We start from the raw sequence: 22,365 nt of genomic DNA on the forward strand, positions 1-22,365 counted from the left end.
TAGACCGAAATGTTACGAAGGGAAACAGAGAGATTGCAACCCCATGTCGGTGAGACCGAGATCCCTATCGGTAAGACCGATTTGCTTAGGGTTTGTGGCAGTGGCTATGACTTTTGGAATCGGTGGCGCCGGATAGAAAGAATCGGTGTGACCAATTTTGGCTTTAGGTTTAGGTCATTTGTGGATGTTGGAAAGTACTTGAGGGTTTTGGAGCATATCACTAAGCACATGAAGCAAGAGGCTCATTAAGCAACACCTCATCCCTTCTTGATAGTATTGGCTTTTCCTATAGACTCAATGTGATCTTGGATCACTAAAATGTAAAATGAAGAGTCTTGAGCTTTTGAGCTTGAGCCAATCCTTTGTCCTTAGTATTTTTAGGGATCCACTTTCATCATCCATGCCATGCCATTCATTGAGCTTTCCTGAAATAATAGTCTTGGAATAGCATTAGCTCAATGAGCTATATGTTGTTATGAATTACCAAAACCACCTAGGGATAGTTGCACTTTCAATCTCCCCCTTTTTGGTAATTGATGACAACATATAGATCAAAGCTTCGACAACTGATAATAAAATTTAAATAACATCGTCGCTTTGAGAAGTATGTGATAAGCAAGAGCTCCCCCTAAATTTTTGCATAGTTTTAGATTTGCTTTGGACTGCAAATGCACAATGAATTAGGCTCATGGGTTACTCTTCCATGTCACATACATCTTGGTGGAGCGCTCAAAATAATAAACAATGAATACATGAACTCATCACCAAGCATAGTGAGTGATCACATAAGATAGATAGGATAATATCAAGCATTCATAAGTGTAGCTTATGATCAAACACATGATCATCAATGTCTCACAAGCATAGTATCTCAACCAGAAGCAAACAAAGATTGAAAAACCACCAAATAAAGCAAGAGAGAACAAAAGCAACACACTCTCTCTCGAAGCCTATGATCTATACATTTTTCTCCCCCTTTGGCAACAAGTTACCAAAAAGTTCATAGAAAATGCATAGTGCTAGATCGACTCTCAGGCTTGATCTTCAGTTGGTGGTGTCCTGATAACTCCAAGGATGAAGGATTCAGTTGATGTGGATGGAGCTGGAGGAGTTGGTGTTGGAGCTGGTTGCACTGGAACTGTAGGGGCAGTGGCTGGTGCTAAAGTTGTTGCTCTAGTGTCTGGCACTGGCACAACAGCTGACCTCTGGGCTCTGGGAATTCTGGCAAAGACATTTGTGGTAGTCTTGCCCTTCCTCTCCTGCATGTCATCCTGCAGCTGCTCCACAATTGACTGAATCTCAGTTACCTTGACATCTAGATCATAGAATTTTTGTTCCATGATTCTTTCCAGGCTCTCCTGGTTTTGAGTTAGGGTGGCCAACCCCTTCTCAATCCTCAGAGATGATGCTATCAAGTAGCCAAGCTGCTCCTGTTTGGTTTTCAAGAAATATTCAGATGCCTCCTCTTGAGTTGGCATCTTGGCAGCCTTCTCCCTCTTTGCCTTCTCCTTCTTCTCCTGAGCTTGAACTGATTGTGGATCATCTTCATTCATGACAACCTCATCGTCCTCAAAGTCTGGATAAAGTGGAAAGTGTTCCTTATCCAACTGATATTTTCCTGTGCCCATCTTTGAGTTTATCAATTCTTGAATCCGAGGTGCATATCCACAGCTCCTCTTCTGATCTGCTGCAGTCCTCTTGATTGTTTCAATGATCAGGCTCATGACTTTGAACTTCTGTGGCACATCAAACACATGCAACATGTTGATGGCATGCCCTCTGATCATGTTATGGTCACCAGACTTGGGCAACAAAGTGTGCCTCAGAATCCAATTTATGGTTGGCAACCCTGACAGCAGAAAGTGAACTGATCCAAACTTGTGAGTCTCTAATGCCTTGTCTGGAATTTCCTTGTACATGTGAGCCATTGAATTGTGACCCAACTTCTTCTTTGCATAAATGTCTAGGTCATCCTCATTCTCCTTGGGGGCATTGATCAGACATACTGCAAAAGCTGACTGCTGACCCTGTGAAGAGTTATAGATGAGATAGAAAAGATGAGCATCACAAAATGCAGAGGTTTTTGCAAAAGAATGACTCAAAAGTTCAGTCTTAGTTTTCCTTAGAAAGCATTTCGGATCCACCGATTTTCAAACTCGGTGATACCGAAGCAGTTTTGGAACCTAAACTGATGATCTCGGTTGGACCGAGTTTCAGTTCGGTGGTAACGAGACTGCTAGGGTTTCACAGAGTCCTCAAATCGGTTGCCTCGATTAGTAATTCTCGGTCAGACTGAGAGTCACTAGTGCAATGGCATAAGCAAAATCGGTGAGACCGAGTTTTTCAACTCAGTGGGTCCGAGATGGTTTCGGCGGAAACCTAACCCTAAAAATTTGAATCACATCTAATCTATGAACTACTTTAGCTGGATAGAAGAGTTTCAATCGTGGCAAGAATCAATATGAAAATAATGTGCCAGAAATCAGACGTGGATAGCACAAAGATTAAGTGCATACCCTAACTTGGCGGTGGACTTGCTACGGCGGCAACGACGGGGACGAAATCCGTTGACGGCGGCGGAGACCAGCGACAGGAGGCTGCTGGCGACGAGGAGACGATCCGGAGACCACGATGGCAGAGCGAGCTGTTACGTGGGCGAAGGGTTTCGGAGAAATTTCCAATTTTTTTGCCCGTGGCTATATATAGCTCGACCCTGTCGGTGTGACCGAGTGGAACAACTCGGTGGCACCGAGATGCATAACTGTGTTCAGTTACAGCAAATCGGTGAGACCAAAAAGTTCAAATTGGTTGCACCGAGATTGAAAACTCAGATCAACTTGATGATCTCGGTAGGACCGAAATGGAAGGATCGGTCAGACCAAGAATCACTAAGAGGTTTTGGAAGTTTAAGTCTATGAAGAATCGGGGACTCCGAGTGCTCCTCACACAGAGTGGTTCGAATCTGACTTGATTAAATTTTGTGATGTAGCATGAATAGAGTTTGAGACGAGAAAAGCATAGATAGCTAAAGAAGGTTCTTAGCCATTCTTGTCCATCCACTTGGCACAAAGAAAAGAATCCCAACAAACAAAACAACAAGTGGATGTCCTTGAATGAGTAAAATATGCACCAACATGCTCACACAATAAAATGGCAAATGAAATATGTGGCAAAGCATGCACAACCAATTCTAGCATCTATCAAACAATTGGCGATGACTAGGTCATCTATATATGAGTATATTGACTTAGGAGTCAAATGAGAGCATTTGATCATAGGTCATACTCATCGTCTAAGCTCAAGTGGGGTTACCACTTTTACATAATGCATTAATGTGTTCACACCATTAGAGTTGCTTTGACTCAATTCTTATAGTTAAGCTCCCCCTAGATGTGAGATCCCCCCTTAGAGGGATGAACTAACCTTGGGTTTTGTCGATGATGACTTCATGTAGGTGTTGAAGATGTAGATGCTCAATGTTGAAGTAGATCATTTGGAGAAATCCTTTGGAATGAGTTGCACTTTCAACTTGCCTACATGGGTTAGTCCCACAAGGAACAAACAATAATATCCATAGACATAGAGTGATGCACACACAAAATGATGTCCATGAAATCATTAGGTTACCTTGTCCCTTGCCTTACCAACATGAGGGTTTGTGACTCCTTGAACTAGTGCAAGATGTGAAAGTTGATTGCACTTGTTCTTGCCAAAATGATATGAGTGAAGAATGTTGGCGGAGTCACCCTCAACAACTCTCTAGTTCTTCTTCTTCGGGATCCACATCATCTTGATGGGAATCCTTGGAGTTGTAGTTGTACTTGATGAAGGAGAACTTGACGTAGTCTTGGGGACCCACTTGAACGAGGCTTTAGGTGCTTCTTCAACTGCATCAATCTCTTCTTGAAGCTTGTCCTTGCCTTTGTTCTTGTGGTCTTGTGGTGGAAGATCATCTTGAGCTTGTGTCCCCTTGAAGGAAGTAGGACCATACTTCTCTTGTTGAGGAACAAACTTTGTCTTGGGGTATTGATCTTCTTCCCACTCAACTCCATTGGCGTTGAACTTTCGTTCAAAACCAACACCTTGATTCTTCCGGTGCCTTCCTTGCTTGCGTACAATTTCCTCGAATTGCTTACTCCCGGCAAGGCTCTTGTAAACACCTTTCTCTATAATTCCCTTCAATAAACTATTTTCTTTCTCAAGTGTAACTTGGCTAAGAGAATCATTAGTGGAATCAAGAGAACTACTAGAAGCAACAACATTGGATTTGACATTATTATTGTTACTACTAGAGGAAGTATCTTTCTTGTACTTGTTACTAGACTTGACTTGAGGCATGTAAGTAGATAAGAGTAAACACTTGGCAATGTAAGAAGAACTTTTCTTGCGGACATCATCATTGATTGCCTTTAAGAACTCATGCTCTTGCTCAAGATTGAGCTTTTCAAAGCGTAACTTCTCATGAGCCCTTAAAAGTTCTCGATGATCTTCGAAGATAGTTTCATGAGCCAACTTAAGAGTGTTTTGTTCTTTAGTTAGAAGCTCAATTTTCTCCTTATCATTGTCATTCGTTTGATTAGCATGATTAATTGATGTTTCATCATAGTATTCATCACTAGAGTTGTCAACAAGTAAATCATCATCCACAAGCAAGTCATCTTCATCACTATTAAAATCAACATACTCAAGATGTGTTACCTTTGGACCATTGGCCATGAAGCATCTTCCAATTCCTTCATTTGGTGAATCAAATATGTCATAGGAGTTGGTTGACACAAGTGCTAGACCGGCAACACCTTCATCTTGAGTATGTTCGGAGTCGGAGTGATAGCTTCTCTCGGAGTGATTGCCGGAGTCGGAGCCGGAAACCCATTCACCAACATGAGCTTGATGTCTTCGTTTTGTGTAGCTCCTTGATGACTTGTCCTTCCTTTCCGAATCCTTGCTTCTCCGTGAGGGTCTTCGTTCATAACGATCATCTCTACTCCTCCTCTCTCTTGGTGGTGATTCTTCTCTTTTGCTTCTTCTTTTTGGAGAATCTTCTCTTATTTTGTAGGGTGCCGTACACTCATTGGAGTAGTGTCAGGGTCTCCCACAATTGTAGCAATTTCGCTCTCGACTAGAAGATCTCTTGTCATTGTAAGACCTTGACTTGGAGCTTCTTTCTTTGCTTCTACTTTTGTAGAATTTGTTGAAGTTCTTCACCATTAAGCTCAATTCTTCATTGAAGGTTTGTTTCTCACTTGATGATGTGGGGGCTTCACTTGAGGCTTTGTAAGCACCACTTGACTTGTTGTGAAGTTCCACCTTATCCTTGAGTGACATCTCATGAGCAACAATTCTTCCAATGACTTCTGTTGGCTTGAGATTTTTGTAGTTTAGCATCATTTGGATCAATGTGCACACGGTATCATACTTTCCATCCAATGCTCTTAGGATCTTCTTGATGATGAATTTGTCGGTCATCTCTTCACTCCCTAAGCCGGCAATCTCATTTGTGATAAGTGCAAGCCTAGAGTACATTTCAGCGACACCTTCACCATCCTTCATTTTGAACTTGTCAAGCTGACTTTGGAGCACATCCAACTTGGATTCCTTGACGGATTTGGTACCTTCGTGCATATCAATCAAAGTATCCCAAATTTCTTTGCATTCTCAAGATGGCTGATTTTATTGAATTCTTCGGGGCACAATCCGTTGAAGATGATATCACAGGCTTGAGTGTTGTATTGCAGCATCTTCAATTCTTCCGCATTCGCTTCACGGTTTGGTTCTCTCCCATCGAAGAATTCACCTTGCAAGCCAATACAAATAATTGCCCAAACGGCGGGGTTATGTCCAAGAATATGCATTTTCATCTTATGCTTCCAACTAGCAAAATTAGTACCATCAAAGTAAGGACCTCTACGATGATAATTTCCCTCGCTAGACGCCATACTCTCCTAGGTTGTGAAACCAATGCTATGACCACCAAAAGCTATGGAAATCAAAGCATGGAGACCAAAGCTCTAATACCACTTGTAGGACCTTGAAGTAAGTCTAGAGGGGGGGGGGTGATTAGACTACTTGACCAATAAAAAACTTAACCTTTTCCCAATTTTAGAGTTTGGTAGATTTTAGCTATTTTAGGACAAGTCAAGCAATCATCACACAATTCAAGCAAGCATGCAAAGAGTGTATAGGCAGCGAAAATTAAAGCATGCAACTTGCAAGAAGGTAAAGGGAACGGTTTGGAGGATTCAAACGCAATTGGAGACACGTATGTTTTTGGCGTGGTTCCGATAGGTGGTGCTATCGTACATCCACATTGATGGAGACTTCAACCCACGAAGGGTAACGGCTGCGCGAGTCCACGGAGGGCTCCACCCACGAAGGGTCCACGAAGTAGTAACCTTGTCTATCCCACCATGGCCGTCGCCCACCAAGGACTTGCCTCACTAGCGGCAGATCTTCATGAAGTAGGCGATCTCCTTGCCCTTACAAATTCCTTGGTTCAACTCCACAATCTTGTCGGAGGCTCCCAAGTGACACCTAGCCAATCTAGGAGACACCACTCTCCAAGAAGTAACAAACGGTGCATTGATGATGAACTCCTTGCTCTTGTGCTTCAAATGATAGTCTCCCCAACACTCAACTCTCTCTCATAGGATTTGGATCTGGTGGAAAGAGGGTTTGAGTGGAAAGCAACTTGGGGATGGCTAGAGATCAAGATTCATATGGTAGGAATGGAATATCTTGGCCTCAACACATGAGTAGGTGGTTCTCTCTCAGAAATGGTAAGTTGGAAGTGTAGGTTTAGTCTGATGGCTCTCTCCACGAATGAAGAGGAGGTGGAGGGGTATATATAGCCTCCACACAAAATCTAACCGTTACACACAATTTACCAAACTCGGTGGGACCGAATCGTTAAACTCGGTCAGATCGATTTAGTAAACCTAGTGACCGTTAGTGATTTTCGGTGGGACTGACATGCATCTCGGTGAGGCCGATTCGGTTAGGGTTAGGGCATAACGTAATCTCGGTGAGACCGATTACACAAACTCGGTGAGACCGATTTGGTAATAAGCTTTCCAGAGAGTTGGTCAGGTAAACTCGGTGGGACCGATTTGCTCTTTTCGGTGAGACCGAAATGTTACAAAAAGGAAACAGAGAGTTTACATTGCAATCTCGGTGGGACCGATCGCTCACTTCGGTTAGACCGAAACATTACGAAGGGAAACAGAGAGATTGCAACCCCATGTCGGTGAGACCGAGATCCCTATCGGTAAGACCGACTTGCTTAGGGTTTGTGGCAGTGGCTATGACTTTTGCAATCGGTGGCGCCGGATAGAAAGAATCGGTGTGACCGATTTTGGCTTTAGGTTTAGGTCATTTGTGGATGTGGGAAAGTACTTGAGGGTTTTGGAGCATATCACTAAGCACATGAAGCAAGAGGCTCATTAAGCAACACCTCATCCCTTCTTGATAGTATTGGCTTTTTCTATAGACTCAATGCGATCTTGGATCACTAAAATGTAAAATGAAGAGTCTTGAGCTTTTGAGCTTGAGCCAATCCTTTGTCCTTAGTATTTTGAGGGATCCACTTTCATCATCCATGCCATGCCATTCATTGAGCTGTCCTGAAATAATAGTCTTGGAATAGCATTAGCTCAATGAGCTATATGTTGTTATGAATTACCAAAACCACCTAGGGATAGTTGCACTTTCACGGACCACTAGACGTCGAACCCCAATATCATATCATGCATCTGTTGAAAAGATATTCTAGGAGCTACTTGAATTCCCACTTATAAAACTCCCGAAACTTTCTGGTTATGCAATCTGGTGTTGGGGATACAGGGGAAGCAATATATCTCACCCAAACTAACAATCCCTACATCCAGCTGTATCCATCCGTCAACACATAACCAAGAAACCTTCGGAAATCGTGTACCTCAACCTTCAAAAAGCATCCGTTATACGAGCTATGGCAATACTCCCGAACTCCCTCCCCAGTACTGGGTGCGTCGAGGTTATCTCACCAACAACTGCATAAAAGATATTTTCGATGTCGGCAAAACTCAGGTATTCCAGAACTGGAACGATAAAATTGTGATGACAACACCTCGGAGCTCAACTCCCCGGGACACTGCCACACCCCCCAAATGTCAGAAGGCACCAAGAACAATGTTCTCGTCACACGAATATCGGAATGATCCCAAGATACTCGTGTGATCCTAAATTTTTTTTAGTGAAATTTGAGGAGAGGAAAGTCAAAACATCTACGTCAGGAGACCTCACCAGAGCGACGACTAAGGAGTAAAAAGAATCCTACTCTCCGATATATATAATCCTAAGACTCAAAACTTTTCTGTTCTAGACTCAACAATGCCAGCGATTCGATAAAGCAGGGGGCTCCTAAGTTGGGGATGGCTCTGATTACCAACTTGTGACACCCACGATGCGGCTATAACTCCCATGTGTCGAGGCACGACTTAGAGGCATAACCGCATGGTGGTTTTATCGCAAGAAGGGTCATCTTCACACAATCCCATTTAATGAACAAGAATGGGATAAAGAGTTAGCTTACAATTGCCACTTCACACAATGAACATATAATTCATACATAATTCAGAGCACACGCATAGTCCGACTAAGGATGAAGCCAAACGAAAAGAAGATACCCCAACTGCTAGATCCCCGATCGTCCCAACTGGGCTCCACTACTGATCAACATGAAACGAAACATAGCAACGATGAAGATCTTCGTTGAGCTCCCATCTGAGCTCGGTTGCATCACCTGCACTGGTATCATCGGCACCTGCAACTGTTGTGATAGTATCTGGTGAGTCACGAGGACTCAGGAATCCCATTACCATGGGTATCAAGACTAGTAAAGCTTAACTGGGTATGGAAAGAATAAGTGGTGAGGTTGCAGCAGCATCTAAGCATATATGGTGGCTAACATACACAAATAAGAGCGAGAAGAGAAGCAACGCAACGGTCGAGAAGCTAGAAGTGATCAAGGGGTGATCCTGAAACTACTTGCATTCAAACATAACACAAAGACCGTGTTCAATTCCCGGACTCTGCCGAAAAGAGACCATCATGGCTACACACGCAGTTGATGCATTTTAATTAAGTCAAGTTTCAAGTTCTCTACAACTGGATATTAACAAATTCCCATCTGCCACATAACTGCAGGCACGGCTTTCGAAAGTTTATACCCTGCAGGGGTGTCCCAACTTAGCCCATTATAAGCTCTCACGACCAACGAAGGATATTCCTTCTCCCGGGAAGACCCTATCAGTCTCGGAATCCCGGTTACAAGACATTTCGACAATGGTAAAACAAGACCAGCAAGACCGCCTGAATGTGCCGACAAATCCCGATAGGAGCTGCGCATATCTCGTTCTCAGGGCGCAACGGATGAGCAATCCGTACAACTAAAACCAGACCTCAAGTTCCCCTGAGGGGGCGCTAAAAAGGGTTCTAGTTTGGACCAACACTCAGAAGAGCACTGGCCTAGGGGGGGGGGTAAATAAAGATGACCCTCAGGCTCGCAAAAACCCAAGGGAAAGGCTTAGGTGAGGCAAATGTAAAACCAAGGTTGGGCCTTACTGGAGGAGTTTTATTCAAAGTGAACTGTCAAGGGGTTCCCGGACACCCGGCCGCGTAAGGAACGCAAAATCAAGGAACATAACACCGGTATGACAGAAACTAAGGCAACAAGAGTGGAACAAAACACCAGGCATAAGGCCGAGCCTTCCACCCTTTACCAAGTATATAGATGCATTAATTAAATAAGAGATATTGTGATATCCCAACATAATCCTGTCCACCATGGAGCAATCTTCAACTTCACCTGCAACTAACAACGCTATAAGAGGGGCTGAGCAAAGCGGTAACATAGCCAAGCAATGGTTTGCTAGTAAGGGTGAAAAAAGGTTAGAAGCTGGCATGGCAATTTGGGAGGCTTGATAAATAAGAGATACGTAGCGCAGCATAGCGATAGAACGAAGCAACTAGCAAGCAATGATAGTCGTGAGATCCAGGGTGATGGTCATCTTGCCTGAGATCCCGCAAGGAAGAAGAACGAGTCCATGAAGAAAACAAACGAACGTAGTCGAACGAATCCTCACAACTCCGGAACGAAATCGAAGCTAACGAGAGAAGCAAACCGGAAAGAAGCAAACAACATGGTAAACACACAAGCATAATCATGGCATGATGCATGATCAAGTATGATGCATGTCCGGTTTAATGAGGCATGGCATGATAAAGTGCAACAAACAATACTACAAGTTAAGTGGAGCTCAATATGCAACAAGTTGCATAATGACAAAACACCGCATAACTTATTTAGTTTAATCTCGTTTAAGCTACCAAACAATATTAAATATTGTTAAACATGGAAAGAGGTGAAGCATAATTAAACTACCTATCTAGGCAAGTTTAAATGAGACCGGAACAACGAACAACAATTCTGGAAAATCCCCATATGCATATTTCGAATTTGGTACTGTTCTGCCTATTACATAATTTTATAGTTGTTAAACAGTAAAACAAAGTGCACCAAGTTAATCTATGCATTTTTCTACCCCATTTACATATAAAGTTTATTTAAAATGGAGCTACGGTTATTTAGTTACGAAATAAATCATTTTAACATGCTATTTAAGCAAATTAAAGCAAACAGCAAGTTTGAACATTTTTAACATGAATGAAAGTTGAAAATTATGAAACTAGACAAAATTCTAAACATTTTTCATATATAAATTATTTACATATGATGCATGGTTAATTAGTTATTAGATGCATGAACAAAAGGTTTTTTTCTATAAAACAGCAATCCTGTGGAAATTAGCGAAATTCGCAGGAATAGGAAAAAACATATCGGCCTGAAACTGGAAGGCTGGGGGAGCTACTCACATCAGGCCCTTGAGGCCCTTGGCCAGCGGAGGCTGGCAGGCTTGGAGCGGGAGCTGGGCCGCAGGAGCTGGCGAAGGAAAAGTGCTGCTAGGCCTCGGCGTCATCATGGCCCACGCGCGGGACGACGCAGTCAACGGGCATAGGCGAGCGTTCTCCTACTCGATTCTGAGGAACAGGAACAGCAGCAGGCGCTAGCGATGCGGAAGACGACGCAAGGAGGCGTTCGAAGCAGAGGAGGCAGGGCGAGGGCGCACGGGAACCGGCCGGATCCGAGGCCACGACGGTGAAGCAGAGGAGATCGGGGCCGGACGCGAACTTGACGGCGGCTGGGTAAAACATCGACGAGACGTGCGCTGGCGCGGTCGACGGGGCGCAGAGGAGGTCGCTGGCGGCGGGGCTCCTCCTGTTGACGAACCAAGACAGAGGGAGCGATGTGAGAGCGAGAGAGAGAGAAAAACGCGGGGAAGGAGGAAGAGAAGGGCGACGGAGCTCCGGCCTGGTCGCACCGGTGGTCGATGGGCGAGCTGTAGCGGTGGATCGAGCCGGTGCTCTGGCGGGCAGGGTCTCAGGTGCTCGCGGTTGCAGGGCCGAAGGACGATGGGGTTGAGGCGACCAAGAGGAGGCACGGGGACAGAAAGGTTGCGACAGCGCCTGGTTGGAGTGAGTGGTTGGGCAGCGGCGCAAATCGAGGGAGGTGGTCGGAGCTAAGGGGTGGAGGTCGAGAGGAATTTTGGATCGGGGTGCGGCGTGGTTGGTTGGGCACGGAGAGCAAGGGGAAGGTGGCAATGGATCTGGGTGATGGGATGGAGCGCAGTGGCGGCGGTGCACGGGAATCAAGGGAGGTTGTCCCCAATTGCTAGGGTTTGGACCGACTATATATAGCAGTGGGATTAGGGTAGGGGCATTTGGTACCTCCGATCTTAATCGGATGGTTCCGGATAAATAGGCTAGGGAGTCCAAATAAGAAAACGGAGATGTTTTATAGATGTTAGGGGATGATCCAGACCCATTGATAACGACAGAGCGGGTCGGGTTCGGGAGAACTTTCAGACGCGCGCGAGGGGTGTGAGAGAGACTCCGGTTTAGGCAAGAGGGAAAAACGAGAACAAGGTTGGTCTCGGAGCAGTCAACGAAAGCAAGGGGGGACGTGACAACTACAAGGGGATGCAAGATTTTGAAATCATGATGGCAACATAGTGCTGATGCAATGCAAAAGATGACATGAAGGATGCAACAAACAAACGAAACACATGGCGACAACGAAAAACATGGAAAGCATCTGAAGCGTCGTTCCCGGGGCGTCACAACACTCCAGCACTACAAGAGGATCTCGTCCCGAGATCTAGGATGGCGCCGGAGAGAAGCGAAAGAGAAAGAGGTAAGACAAAGTTGCTTCTTTGACAAATGATTGAAACCAATGAATCTCGAGAGGTTGAAAACTTGAAAGAATAACACAATAGAGTTGAACGAAATTGAGAGCATTCCAGTAGAAAAGAGAAACAAGGAACACTATGTTAATGTTGGAGGTTGCAAAGCTATGAATGACGAGCACAATGGACAAGAAGGAATTGAAACCACTCTGGTTGAAACGAGATAAGAATGATATAATTTGGACAGCACTCCGACTGTAAATGGAAGGAATTGAACATGAACTTGACAAGATGAGAGGATACTTGATGAGATCAACAACACACTACCTACGGAAGTATTGAAAGAATGGCACAAGGGATAAGAAAGATTTCAGACAGCTCTCTGGTTGAGGAAGGAGGAAAAACTTGATAAGATGAGAGAACTCGAATGAAAACACGACACTCCGGCTGAACGGAGAAGCAAGGAGAAGAACATGATCTTGACAAAACAAGATGATGGGTCGAAGAGAGCAACATCATAATGCCTCCGGAAGAAATGAAAGAATGGAATGGAATGAACGGAGGGAAACAAGATCTTGAAAGAGCATGCTTACAAGAAATGCTAGAACGGAGTTGTTGGGTTATCAACAACGAAAGGATAAGCTTGTTGTGGGCTTATGGAAAATGTCTCAAAATTATGAGGTGAAATTCTACCACTACAAAAACAAATAATATAATTGATAACACCGACGAGATAAAAAATTTCTTCCACCAAGATGATAGAGAGATAACTTGGATCATTGATAAGCAACACAATAGCAACATTCCTTAGGGAAGGCTTTAGGTGAAATATGACACAAGATAACTCCAACGAAGAGATTGATGGATTTAAAATACCTCATTCTTGACAACATGTGAATCATGAAACATGAAGGAAATTGTCAAGAGTGACATAACACCACCTCAAAAGATAAGGTAGAAAGAATTGCACTTTGGAATGCAAGATGAAGAATACTTGAACTCCTCAAAACAAGACATGTGTTGAGCACCATTTTTATTTTTAGAGTATAGCTTGGCTGATCTTAACTTCAAGAGAAATCTTGAAGAACAATTGAAGAATGAAAAGAATCCTTGATGAACCACCATGTAGAGCCTCCATGGAGAACTCCGGTAATAAAAGGATGATAGAAAGAAAGGGAAGTTGAAAACACAAGGTGAAGCCTTGCGATGATTTAGATGGAGCTTCGCAACGAGATAAAGCGGAAAACTTGGAACTCCGGAAAAGAAAAGGTGAAACATCTAGAACCAGGAAATGTGACATGATGAACAACTCTGGAAAGAAGAAACTAGATCACTTGGATGAAACAATAATAAGAATTACGTTATGCCTATCCTTGACCAATTTAAATTACAAGCAACGGATTTGTCATACTACTTATTCTCGTAGAAAGGATTAAGAGAGATATAGCGTAAACTTGAGAAGGTATTGATGGAACCACTGGTAGGATTTGGAAAGAACGAATGAATTGGTATGATAACGAAGGAAGTGAAATCTTGAACGAACCACTGTAAGAATTGAAAATGAAAGTAGCAAAGGCACAATTTACGGGAAGAATTGGAAAATGAATGAAGATACTTGAGGGGATTTAGATACATGAGAACGAAGAGATCATGAACTGATTAGAGGATATTTGAACGATTCACTGGTAAGATTTGTAGAATGATAGTCACACCAAAATGCTCCCATCTTATACACCCCCGATGACAAGCCAAGCAATTGTTTCATACTTAAATAATCTCAAACTTTTTCAACTTTCACGCAATACATGAGCGTGAGCCATGGATATAACACTATGGGTGGAATAGAATATGATGATGGGGATTGTGTAGGGAAGACAAAAAAGGAGAAAGTCTCACATTGACGAGGATAATCAACGGGCTATGGAGATGCCCATCAATTGATGTCAACATGAGGAGTAGGGATTGCCATGCAACGGATGCACTAGAGCTATAAATGTATGAAAGCTCAACAAAAGAAACTAAGTGGGTGTGCATCCAACTTGCTTGCTCACGAAGACCTAGGGCATTTTGAGGAAGCCCATCGTAGGAATATACAAGTCAAGTTCTATAATGAAAAATTCCCACTAGTATATGAAAGGGACACCATATGAGACTTGCTACATGAAGAACATGGTGCTACTTTGAAGCACAAGTGTGGAAAAAGAGATAGTAACATTGCCCCCTTTTTATTTTTTTATTTTTCCCTTTTTTTCTTTGGGCCTTTTTTTCTTTGGCCTTTCTTTTTTGGCCTGTCTTTTTTTATTTGAGGACAATGCTCTAATAATGATGATCATCACACTTTTATTTATTTACAACTCATGAATTACAACCCAAAACTAGAACAAGATATGACTCTATATGAATGCCTCCGGCGGTGTACCGGTATGGGCAATGAATCAAGAGTGACATGTATGAAAAATTATGCATGGTGGCTTCGCCATAAATACAATGTCAACTACATGATCATGCAAGGCAATATGACAATAGTAATGTGTGTCATGATGATAAACGGAACGGTGGAAAGTTGCATGGCAATATATCTCGGAATGGCTATGGAAATGCCATAATAGATAGGTATGGTGGCTGTTTTGAGGAAGATATAAGGAGGTTTATGTGTGATAGAGCGTATCATATCATGGGGTTTGGATGCACCGGCGAAGTTTGCACCAACTCTTAAGGTGAGAAAGGGCAATGCATGGTACCGAATAGGCTAGCAATGATGGAAGGGTGAGAGTGCGTATAATCCATGGACTCAACATTAGTCAAAAGAACTCATATACTTATTGCAAAAATCTACAAGTCATCAAAAACCAAGCACTACGCGCATGCTCCTAGGGGGATAGATTGGTAGGAAAATACCATCGCTCGTCCCCGACCGCCACTCATAAGGATGCACAATCTAAGAACACCTCATGCTTCAAACTTGTTACAGAACTTTAACCATACGTGCGTGCTACGGGACTTGCTAACTTTAACACAAGCATTCTTTAAATTCACAATCACCCAACTAGCATGAATCTAATATCACTGCCTCCATATCTCAAAACAATTATCAAGTATCAAATTGATCATAGCATCCAATTCACTTCCTATGATTGTTTTTATTATACCCAACTTGGATGCCCACCATTCTAGGACCAATTTGTTGATGTACTAGAATAGGGGTACCCTAGTACCCCGAACTTGTGCACGGGCAGTTGCAGCACCCCGCGGCAAGGCTTGCCGGGCGAACGCCAAGATCCTCCGCGGTTCCCTTGGAGCCATTCAAGAACAAAGTATTTAAGCTCAGGAGACAAGGCCCCGGCAAGAGGAGCTTGCCGGGAAGGCCAACCAAGGCACTCCAAGGAACTTGCCGCGACGCGCCACGCGCTCCGGCAAGGCAACAAGGCCCCGGCAAGAGGAGCTTGCCGGGAAAACCAACCAAGTTACCTCGAGGCCTGGTGAGCGACAAGCTTCCGGACCCGACAAGATAACAGCAGCGGCAAGGCGCTTGTCGCGGCAGGCGGCCACTCTGTGCCCATGCTCCAGCGCATCCACCAACGTGTCGCTCTGGTGGCCTCTCCAGGCGCGCGTGGCGGGAGGCTGTGCAGCCAGCGGTGCGCAGTGGCATGCGAAGCTGACAAGATCGCCATCGTGGCGAACGGTGGCGTCCCTAACGGTCCTTTTTTGCACTGTTTGGGCGACTCAGATGGGCATTTAATGCCCTTGTCCCCTGCCGTCAGGGTTAGGTAGGGTGCACTGTACAAGTAACTGTACCAACCACCTCGCTTTTTACATTTGTACCCTTCTCTGCGTTGCCACCTGTCGGTGACCCCTTTAGCGTATAAAAGGAGGCCCATGCGCGGGGGTTCGGGAGGTTCGCGAGGTTTGACTGGTTCGGAACCCAAAAAAACACAACGCTCTTTCTCTCGAGCAAGAACACAAGATAAACAAATAAGCAGCAGTAGGAGTGTTATCTCTCTGGAGAGCTCCGAAGCTGGGTAAACTGCTCGTGTGCTTCGCCTCGATCTGCTCTTCGTGTGATCTCCGCCCCCCGCCGAACCGAAAGGGGCTCGGTCCATCGGCCCCATAGGTGTTCGTGGATCAGTTTCCCCCGACATCTTTGGCGCGCCAGGTTTTCCATACAAAGCAGGGTCGTTCGAGGAAGATAACTCAAAAATTTAAAAACTGATTGCTCAAACTTTGGCAACTTATCTTTTCTGTCATTTGCTTCCCGGCAAGGCAAAACTTTGCTTGAACAACGCCTGGTCCATACCACAATCTTCTCCTTCCCCCCCGGCAAACTTGTGTGCGAGGGAACCTTCTTTTCCTTTGTTGAAAAGAAGAAAGAAGACAAAATGATGATATGGAGCCCTTCGGCTCGTTATTGCTTACCGGATGTAGGTGCTGCACAAAGTGTCAGATAACGCATGCAAGAAAGAAACTAATGCATGAAATGGACAAGTTGTGCGGAGCACATGGGGTTTTATTTATGCACGGGATCTGCGCCCGGCTTTGTACAAAGGATTACATGCAACAGCGGCAAGACTTGTACAAAAGGTGGTTGCCAGAACGGGTTCTGGCAACCGCGCCCTACGGGAAAAACTTACGAAGATGTTCTATGTTCCAGGAGTTGCTCACCGGAATGCCATCTTTGGTCTCAAGGCGGACAGCGCCGGGCCTTGTGACTCGTTTCACCCGATAAGGGCCTTCCCACTTCGGCGTCAACTTGTTGGAATTCTTGGCGGACTGAACACGCCGAAGAACAAGGTCGCCTTCCTCGAAGCTTCTGGCTTTAACTTTGCGGCTATGGTAGCGGCGCAAAGCTTGCTGGTATCGAGCAGCTCGTACAGCAGCCTGAAGACGATCTTCCTCAAGGAGCAGCGCGTTGTCTTGTCGCAACTGTTCTTGCTCAAGCTCATCATAAGCGAGCACTCGAGGCGATCCGTATACGAGTTTCGTGGGGAGAACTGCCTCTGCTCCGTAGACTAGAGCGAAAGGCGTCTGGCCAGTGGCTCGATTTGGCGTTGTTCTGATCGACCAAAGAACCACCGGCAGCTCCTCGATCCAGTTTCTTCCGCACTTGCGCAGCCTGTCGAAAGTTCTGGTCTTGAGCCCGCGCAGCACTTCAGCATTTTCCCTCTCTGCTTGACCGTTGCTTCTCGGATGAGCAACAAAAGCGAAGCAGACCTTGGCGCCAAGGTCTTGGACATACTGCATGAAGGTGCGGCTCGTGATTTGCGTGCCGTTGTCGGTGATGATCCTATTAGGGATCCCGAAACGGTAAACAATTGACCTGAAGAACTTGACTGCTGACTGTGCTGTCACCTTCCTCACTAGCTGCACTTCCGGCCACTTTGTGAAGTTGTCGATTGCGACGTACAAGTACTCAAAGCCCCCGACAGCTCGGGGGAAAGGGCCGAGGATATCGAGCCCCCAGACCGAAAATGGCCAGGATAAAGGGATCGTCTGGAGAGCTTGAGCTGGCTGGTGTATCTGTTTGGAGTGGAACTGGCACGCTTCACACTTGGTTACTTGTGCAGTTGCATCCTGGAGGGCTGTCGGCCAAAAGAAACCTTGCCGGAAAGCTTTACCGGCAAGTGCTCTTGCGCCAATGTGGTGGCCACATATGCCCCCATGTATCTCTGCCAACAGCTTTTGTCCATCTTCCTGGCAAATACACTTCAATTTCACACCGTTGAGTCTTCTTCTGTACAGTATGCTATCGACAAACTGGTACATACTTGACTGCCGGGCTACTTTTTCCGCTTCTTCTTGCTCTTCGGAAAGTTCTCCCGTCTGAAGGAAATGGACAATCTGTTGTGCCCATGCTGGAGCTTGTGGCTCGACAACAAGGACTAAAGGCACATCTGCTGCTGCGGGAACATTCGCTTCTACGGCAAGGACTTGCGGCCCTGCCGGAGCTTGATGTTCCCTGGCAAGCTTGCCGGAGCAAAACTTGTCGGGAGCGTCTGCTTCAACGGAACAAACCATAAGGCTTGCCGGAGCAGACTGCCCCTCAGCATCCTTGGTGTTGATCTTGGGGACTTTCTTGGCGGCGGCTTCGGGGAGCTCTGCCGGAAAGTAGTCACCAGAAACCAACTTCCTCTTCTTGCTTTGTCCAGTTGATGGTGTTACGGATGGTTGAGTCAACTTGAGCACAAAGATCCCTGGTTCCATAGGTAACTTTAGTGTGGCGCACTTTGACAGGCCATCAGCAATGTCATTCTGAGCTCTTGGGATATGCTCCATCTGTAAGCTGTCAAAGTGTTCTTCTAGCTTCCTCACTTCATCAACATATGCTTCCATCAATGGACTCTGGTAGTTCTTGTTCACTTGGCGGACGAGAAGCTATGAGTCACCCCTGACGATGAGCTTCTTGATCCCAAGGTCTGCTGCGATTTTGAGACCGGCAAGCAATCCTTCATACTCTGCAGTATTGTTGGTTGCTTGCTCCTTGGGAAAGTGCATCTGGACTACATACTCGAGGTGCTCTCCGGTGGGTGCGACAAGCAGCACGCCCGCACCGGCGCCTTGCAGCGAGAAGGCACCATCAAAGTACATCAGCCACTCTTTGCTTGCCTCTTTGACGGGGATGCTCGTCTCTGGAATTTCTTCATCTGGTGTTGGCGTCCATTTTGCTATGAACTCTACCAATGCTCTGCTTTGGATAGTTGAAGTGCTCTCAAACTTGAGGCCAAAGCTTGACAGTTCTAGCGCCCACTCGACAATCCTGCCTGTCGCTTCTGGATTTTGCAGTATCCTCTTCAGCGGAAAGCGAGTGACGACTGTGATCTCATGTGCTTGGAAGTAATGGCGCAGCTTTCTCGAGGCCATGAGGAGGCCGAAAAGCAACTTCTGCACACCAGAGTACCTTGATCTAGCCCCCTGTAGAAGGGAACTGACAAAGTAAACTGGACGCTGCACCATTCTCTTCTGCATCTTATTATGCTCCTGCGCGGATCCATCTCTGTCGGGACCAGAGCTTGTCGGCGAAGCCCCTTGCTTGTCGCTGGATGCATCTGCCGTGGTTGCTGGCTCATCATCTGCCTCCCTTTCCGCCACTAACGCAGCACTAACCACTTGATTGGTTGCCGCTATATACAGCAACAACTTCTCTTGTGGCTTAGGTGCGACAAGTGTTGGAGTGGAAGACAGGTATCTCTTCAAGTCCTGCAGCGCAGCCTCCGCCTCCGGAGTCCATTTTATTGGACCTGCCTTTTTCAAAATTTTGAAAAATGGCAGGGCGCGCTCAGCAGATCTAGAGATAAACCTGCTGAGAGCAGCCATGCAACCGGCAAGCCTTCGTACATCCTTGACGCGCTTTGGTGCTTCGATCTGCTCAATGGCCTTGATCTTGTCAGGATTGGCTTCAATTCCCCGTTGAGACACGAAGAACCCGAGAAGCTTGCCGGAAGGGACTCCAAACACGCACTTCTCGGGGTTAATCTTGAGGTTGATCTTGCGTAGATTTGCAAATGTCTCGTCTAAATCTTGAATCAGGGTCGCTCTGTTCTTGCTCTTGACCACTATGTCATCCATGTAGGCTTGCACATTTCTGTGCATCTGCGGCTCAAAAGCGTGGTGGACTACCCTTGCGAATGTTGAACTAGCATTCTTCAAACCGAAAGGCATCCGTAAGAAGCAGTACGTGCCACACGGGGTGATAAATGCGGTTTTCTCTTCATCCTCTTCTGCCATGAAGATCTGATGGTATCCTGAGTATGCATCAAGAAATGAAAGCAAATCACATCCGGCTGTGGAGTCAACAATTTGGTCAATGCGCGGCAAGGGAAATGGGTCTTTGGGACAAGCTTTATTAACATCAGTGAAGTCAATACAAAGCCTCCATTTCCCGTTAGCCTTGCGCACGACAACAGGATTGGCCAACCACGTGGGATGGAGCACTCCTCTGACAAGGCCTGCTGCTCCCAACTTCTTGATTTCTTCTGCGATGAATTCTTGGCGCTCCACTGCCTGTTTCCTGACTTTCTGCTTGACGGGCCGCGCATGAGGACAGACGACAAGGTGGTGCTCAATTACTTTCCTGGGAACACCGGGGATATCGGACGGTTGCCACGCAAACACGTCGACATTCGCCCGCAGGAAAGCAATGAGCGCGCTTTCCTATTTGGGGTCAAGAGTGGCGCTAATGGTGAAGGTACCACCAGTGCCGTCCTCCTTGGCGGACACCTTCTTGGTCTCAGGTGGAGCTGCCATTGCCTTCTTACACTTGCTGGTGGAGCTCGATGGTGCATCCTCGACGGTAGCGCAGCACTCCGAAGAGGTGCGCTTGCCGGAGTGGGCATCAGAGCTCTTGCCGGACTTGGTCTTCTTCTTCCCCCCGGGAGCTTCAGCGACAAGTGTCTTGCGTTCTACTGCGGCTGCTGCTTCCCGGTAGATCTTGTCGGCACAGATAAGAGCATCCTTCTTGTCGCCAGGGACAGAGATGACACTTATCGGGCCTGGCATTTTCAGTACGTTGTACGCATAGTGAGAGGCTGCCATGAACTTGGCGAGTGCCGGACGGCCGAGGATTCCATTGTAAGGTAATGGAAAGTCAGCAACTTCAAACGTGACCCTCTCAGTCCTGAAGTTCAGCTCGCTGCCAAATGTTACCGGCAACGTGATCTTTCCCTTTCGCTTGCTCCTTCCCGGGTTGATTCCTTGAAATGTACCGGTCTCTTCGAGCTCGCTGTCAGGGATCTGGAGTTTCTGGAGCACCGCGGAGGAGATCAGGTTCAAGCCGGCTCTGCCGTCAACTAGCATCTTAGTGACCTTGAGGTTGCGGATTGTTGGTGAAACCAACATCGGCAAGCACCTGACCGCAGTTATGCGATCATGGTGGTCCTCAATATCAAAGATGATAGGCGTGCTGGACCATTTCATAGGCTTGCGTGACTCGACGGGTGGTTCTGCTGCATTAACTTCCCGCACCCACTACTTGAGCTGACGGTGCGAGGTATGTAGAGAAGCACCACCGTCAACGCACAGGACCTGTGTGGCTTTCTGGAACTCCTGCTCATCAGTCTCCTCATCATCCATGTCTTCATCGTCGTCGTCATCTTCATCCTTGTCGCGGCCGCGAGGAGGTCTGTCTCCTTGCCGCTGCTTGGCCTTGCCGCGGCGTCCTCCTCGGCCGAGACGTTTCTTGCCGGATCCCCCAGCACCTTCCTGGGCCTTCTCCTTGTCGCGCCGCTCGTATTCGGCTTTCTGTTGCTCAACGAGCTGCTCGACTTTCCTGCAGCTCTGGAGATCATGGCCCTTGGTACGGTGGATCTTGCAATACTGCTTGTTGGTGCCGTCCTGCTTGTCGGCGACCGCCACCTCCGCGGCAACCTCCTTGCCGGAGTCACCAGCTTTGGTTTTGTTGGTGCCACCACCGTTGCCGGACTGCTCAACAACTAGCACCTCTTTGCCTGTCCTCTTCCTGTTGTTCCGCCGCTGGTTTTTCCTTGCCGGGGCAGCATCTTCACTGTCAGATCCTCCTGCTCCTACATTCTCTCCGGGGAGTCTCCTCCCTTCCTCAGCACGTGCACACTTGTGGGCCAGTGCATATAACTCACTGACGTCCCTGATCTTGCACATCGCCATTTCCTCCCGCATCCTGCAGTTTCGCACGTTCTGATGGAACGCGCTGATCACCGCGGCAGGGTGGACGTCTGGGATGTTGTGCTGCACACTGCTGAATCTCTGAATGTACTTGCGCAGGGGCTCTCCTTCCTTCTGGGTGAGCAGATGAAGATCACTTTCCTGGCCATGAGGCTTGTGTTCGCCTGTGAAGGCACCGACAAACTGATGGCACAGATCAGCCCGAGAGGATATGGAGTTGTCCGGCAAGTGCATGAGCCAGGATCTGACGTTGGGCTTGAGCACCAGCGGGAAGTAGTTGGCAAGGATCTTGTCATCCCGTCCCCCGGCAGCCTGCACTGCAATGGTGTAGATGCTGAGGAACTCCGACGGATGCGTCTTGCCGTCGTACTTCTCTGGTACGTCTGGCTTGAAGTTCTTCGTGCTGGGCCACTGGACCTGCCGCAGCTCACGAGTGAACGCAGGGCAACCTACC

Source organism: Triticum dicoccoides, chromosome 4B (assembly GCF_002162155.2).
Source record: "Triticum dicoccoides isolate Atlit2015 ecotype Zavitan chromosome 4B, WEW_v2.0, whole genome shotgun sequence".
Lineage (NCBI taxonomy): Eukaryota > Viridiplantae > Streptophyta > Magnoliopsida > Poales > Poaceae > Triticum > Triticum dicoccoides.